We start from the raw sequence: 6000 nt of genomic DNA, 5'->3' as shown, positions 1-6000 counted from the left end.
TCATTCAGTACACGTCATAGCATTATGCTGGTACTCCATAGGATTGCTTTCAGGTTACTGCACGTCACTTGTGAAGAAGTGTATTTCCACAGGGTTTAGATATCTTTTTATCATCCATTCTGTATTTCCTTTCCTCTAGAAGTAGTGTAGTTATTGAAACAAAGTTATAACTTGCAATACTGAATCCCTCAGTCCAGTGATTTATATTAGATTTTATTCTTGTGGCTTCCAGACAGTATTCAGCAGAAGAGAAATTTACTGAACTTGGAGGGTTGTATGAAGTTTTCATTAATCCCTTCACTGCAGTGGCACTCATAAAAACTGTATAAAATCTGGTAGCTACTAAAATAAACTACAAAAAGATCTCACCAGACTGAAGGGATAAATGATCAAATGTACAAGACTATTCTGTCTGTACTATACTAATTTTTTTGTAGATTAGTATTTCTTTAGTTTTTTGTATTCATGTGCGTTGTTTAAATTTACAATGTAGTACTGAGCTTGAAAGTTATAGGCTAGTTTATTTGCAAAACTATAAGGCTGAAATATTGCCCAGTTAGTTTTGAAATATACTGTATTAAATGTTTAGGTGCAGGGAGTATTCTAGGATTGGATAAAATATTCAGAATATTTGGCAGAGGAAAAAAAATGCTGTTTAGGTCAGATGATAAAAAAGATAGTCCCTCAACTTTTGACTGGAAGGAGTATCCAAAGCTGAGTAAATGTATGGCATTAACTTTAACATAGCGCAGAAGTCATTGTTGCCATTGAATGTTTTTAATTCCTTGACTGTGCTAATGTCCATGCTGTTCTGTTCTTACTACCATTGAATGATTTTATTTAGCTTAGGAAAAGGGCTGTCATGGTGAAGACTGAGTCTAATACCTCCATTATAGCAGGTCTGTCATAAGTTAAGTTAAATCATCTGAAATAGCAAGAATAAAACATAAAACATCATATTATTGAAGTGGTTAATCCCTATGGGTGGTTAAAGCTACCCATCCTCTGAATATATTTATATGACATCAGCCAAATATAATACTTGAGCGGCACTTCATGAAGTGGTTAAAATTACCTTAATTGGAGTTCACTGCTAAGTTTTTAGTCACCAAATTGACATTTTTACGTCTTAGTTTGGGTATTCCTGGAGTTATAAATTTTTTTATATTGTATGTATAGTAAGTTATATTGGATTTGACTTAATAAAAGTGAATAGCTCCATCACTGTCCATCCCAGTAATCTGATACACACAAAGTTGATGATGGTCCAGATAAGCAGTGTGCTACACTTACACCTTGGTAAAGCACACAAGTTATAAGTTTCAGTAAGGAATCCAGCAAATGTAGATGAGATTATGTTCGAAAAGGTACAGTGATGATCAGAATCAGAGTCTGCAGTTTGAAGGGTCTTTGAGGTACATTTTATTTATCTATCTATCTATCCATTGCCAGACGCCTCAATCCCGTTTGGGGTGGCCACAAACAAATCGCCTCCAAGTCGCCCTGTCCCCCACAATTTCACTGCCCTGCTCCCAACTCACACCCCCCACTCTCATATACCTCTCCACCCCATCCCTCCATCTCATCCTCGGCCTCCCCCTCCCTCTTTCCCCCTCCACCTCACTCACATACACTCTCTTCGTCAGTCTTTCACCCTCCATCCTCTCCACATGGCCAAACCACCTCAGTGTGTTCCTCATAACGCTTCCTATCACATCCACATCAACACCACAACGCTCCTTTATATCCTCATTCGTCAGCCTGTCTCTCCATGTGACTCCACAGGCTCCTCTTAAATAACTCATTTCCACTGCTCTCACTCTTGACTTGTGTCCTTCCAACAATGTCCAAGCTTCACTTCTGTACGTTAGAGTTGGTATCACAATACTGTCATGTAGTAACTTTTTCACATCCATGCTCACTTCCCTGTTTCTTATTACTGCTTTCAAAGAACCAGCAACCTTTCTTCCCTGCTGTACCCTTTCAAGCACTTCACCCTCCAAACCTCCATCCTTACTCATCACACTACCCAAGTACTTAAACGTACTCACATCTTCCAATTCCTCACCATCCAACCTCGCTGTACATTCACTGACTTCACCTCTCTCAAAGACCATCACTTTACTCTTCCCTACATTCACCTTTAGATTCCGTTTCTTACACACTCTCTCAAACTCATCCACCAAGCCTTGCAGCTCCCCTTCGTCTTCACTCAACAACACAGTATCATCTGCAAACAACAGTACAGGGAGTTTCCAAACACTATCCTCTCTCACCAGGGCCACTCCAACGTCCACTACCCTACCTTGTACCTCTTTTATTACCCCATCCATGTACAGATTGAACAACCATGGAGACATGACACATCCCTGTTTCAAACCAACTTTCAAAGAGAAAAATTTGTTTTGTTCACCATCCACACGCACTGCAGCCTTCGCACCATCGTACATACTCTTCACAGCATTCAACAACTTCCCATCTACTCCATATATTCTTAACACTTTCCACAATCCTTGTCTATCCACCCTGTCATATGCTTTCTCCAAATCCATGAAAGCCGGATACAACTTCTTTCCCTTCTCTAGAAACTTTTCCACAAAAGATCTAAGAATGAATATCTGATCTACACAACCTCTTCCCTTCCTAAAGCCTCCCTGTTCTTCTCCAACTAATTTCTCTGTTCTTTCTCTAACTCTGTCAATAAGTATCCTACCATACACTTTTCCTATTATACTAAGAAGACAAATGCCCCTATGATTACCACACACTTCTTTTTCCCCTTTTCCTTTGTACAAGGGAATAATTATACCTGACTTCCAATCCTCCGGGACTCTACCTTCCTCCCAGGCCAATCTGCACATCTTCCACATCCATTCTACTACTATCTCTCCCCCATGCTTCAGCATTTCACCACACACTCCATCAATTCCTGGGGCTTTCCCCGATTTAACTTTCTTCATTCCTTCCACAACTTCTATCCTACTGATTTCTTCCTGTCTTCTCACCTCCCTCCTTCTCCCAGCCATTCCCCAGCCACTTATACTCACATTACTTCCATCCTCTACGTTCAACAATTCCTTAAAGTGTTCTCTCCATCTGCTCACTTTTTCTCCCTTCTCCACTAGTAATCTACCATTTTTATCTTTCACTCCCCTGCTAACTTCACTTCCACCCTGTCTTACTCTTTTCACCTCTCTCCAGAACATCTTCTTACAGTCCCTCCACTTTACACTCATTTATATATATATATATACATACACAGTGCTCCCAGCATGTGCAAGAGGCTGTAGAGTGGAAGTATATCAGCTCTAATACATTTTTTTTTTCTTTCTTTCTTTTTAATGCAGTGTAACAGTGTAAGTAATTTGTTGTTATTCATGAGAATCGTGTTACTTGTTTGGTGTAAGTTCATGGCATCAAAAAAATATATACATTCTGCATAGTAGGGTCAGCTTAGTACCGTATTATCAGGGGCAAAAAGAGAGTGCTGTGGTTGTGCATCCTTTCCTTAGCACTACTTTGGGACTGGCAATCATATTCTATTGTTGACATATTGTTATTCAGCTCTGTATTCGTGATAGAGGGACAGCAATTTTAGTCAAAAAAAAAAAAAAAAAAAAAGTAACCAAATCTGGTACTGTACTGAGTTTAGCATCTTCCTGAGATTCCAACACATGATTGTGTCTGAAGCTCCACCTAGCACTTATTTTATGACCTTTGCTTGCAGCTTCCACTAGCTCTTAGTATAGGGCATGAAATATCTGACTTCATCTCTCTTCTGTGTACTGCAGTTCAGTCCTGCCTGCAGAGACTTGTATGGTTCTGCCCTTTATATTACCTGAAGTTGGTCACTGACTGTATGTTGCATCCTTTAACCTGGGTTAGTTCTTTGTAAGGTCGCTAACCTGCCCTGAGTCGTTGTTTTATAACCAACGTAAATTGTGCCTCATGTGAGGCTTGCAGCTTGGCCCGTGCAGACCTTCATTGTGACTCATAGGAGGTCTGCAGCTCAGCAAGGATTGAAGCTTTGGTGTTAAATGTGATACTTTGCACCAAGTTTTTGTCCCTCCCACAAGGACAACCAAAGCCAGTGTGTGTGTCCCTAACTGTGCCGGTTACTTCATCATTGTACCATTTTTGAAGGATGAAATCTGTTAAGTTGCAACTATAGAGTTTTATGAGCATTATGTTTTCATTTTCATCAATCTTTGCCCCACTCACAGGGGCATGTCTTAATTGCATGTGGTGTGCATCTAGAATGTGTCTTGGGTGTATTGTAGAGGTGTGTCAAAAGAAATAAGACATGTTATTGGATGTGTTTGGGTGGTGGATATGGTTAGGATGATCATGACTGCTGTTGGTATCCTTTTTAAATAGCCCTGTTCTGCATGTTGGGTACGTCTTCGTTTTTGAAGGTCTCCAGACCTATTGTTGGAATTAGAATATCCTTGATTTTAATGATGGCAGCCTGTTCTCATTGATTTCTGTTTTTACTGCTGTTAGCTGTCATGATGGCTTTACAACTTGTTTTTCCTCTTGAGATTTTATACATTTTTTAGTAGCTCAAGGGTGAAAGTGTCTTTGTCTTCTTTTACATGCAGTATTGGAACTTAAGCCACTCCTTTGTTGGGAAGATTTTAGAATGGGTGCTACTCCTCAGTCATTGTGGTCAGTGGGTGTCATTTGCTGGGTACCGATACATGATGTTGTTATAGGGACGTTAAGCTAGCCAGTAGCTCCTTTGGGTAGAAATGTGAAGGAAGAATTGTTGTATCAGAATGAAAGGAAGACATAGGAAGGAGAGTAATACTGTAACATAAAAGATTGAAGGCCTTTGTATTGGCAACATAAGTTGTTATGTTTGTGTTTTGCATTTTTCTTGCTTTGTGCTTTTAATGCCTGGCTCTAGTTTATCACCTGTTTAATAATTGGAATTATGGAAAGGAGTCTAGTGATGATGGCAGAAAGGGAAATAGCGTCTGACGTACACTCCATTGTATGCCTATTGTGCTTTCGTGGTGGATCACTAGGCAAACAGAGCAGTGAATGACATGTTAGTCGTTCCCAGTCTTCCTCCCAGATGACATTCTAACATGCATTCTTAATAATCACAATAACTTTTAGATCCCATAACATTTGGATCCCATATATTGTAGTACTTCCCAGGCCAGCAAACATGGGCTTCATATGGTACAAGCCAGTGGAATGTATGAGAGGACAGTATATTGGGCCTTTATGCAGCCCACCTGATATTGATATGGGTTTGATTGTAGCCTAAAGGCGTAGCAGTTGACCCACAACCTGCCAGAACAATTTAGGGAGAGGACAAAGTGGAGTATACTAAAATCCTTCAGACATATATCCATACCGTTGACTGAAGCATTTACTGTGGTGGGTAAGTGATTAGAGAAGTGATTTGTTGTCTGAATTGCCGTGAGTTTGATCGCAGGCTGGAACAGGGAACAGTTTGATGGTTATTTGGATTTTGTTAAAAAAAAAAAAAAGTCTGACTAATCACCCATATGTCCTACTATCATCATAAAAACACCTCTCTTAATACCACCTTACCAATCTTGAATGAGACAGCCCTAGCCTGTATTCAGTATGGACAGTGGGCATTAGTGCCAAAGTGGTAACATGTAAAGGTTTGTGATATATGTTGGACTGCTGTGCCTCAGAGGACAGGCTTTGAAGTCTGTGCCGTGAGTTGGTCTCAGGAAAAAAAAAAAAAAAATGAGGAAGCTGGCACATGTAATCCTCAGCGTCTCATTGGTCCTTGACCTCCTGCCAGGGTAAACTGATGGGTGTGGCAGTGTGATCACGTTCCATACTCGTGAACTTTCTTTTTCTTGTGTGATATTGCTTGATTATACTGTTGCTTTCATTTATCTAGCTAAGCTTACCATCTTATTCAGTTAACGTGACCAAATGCTCTACAGACTATAGCAATATAAATGGATAAATATGAAAAATGGTAGAGTTTTTGAAAATAGTAAAGTG

The sequence above is a fragment of the Coenobita brevimanus genome, chromosome 8 (assembly GCF_032717465.1).
Source record: "Coenobita brevimanus isolate Jiangsu-jjx chromosome 8, ASM3271746v2, whole genome shotgun sequence".
Classification (NCBI taxonomy): domain Eukaryota; kingdom Metazoa; phylum Arthropoda; class Malacostraca; order Decapoda; family Coenobitidae; genus Coenobita; species Coenobita brevimanus.
Note: the sequence above shows the minus strand (reverse complement) of the source record.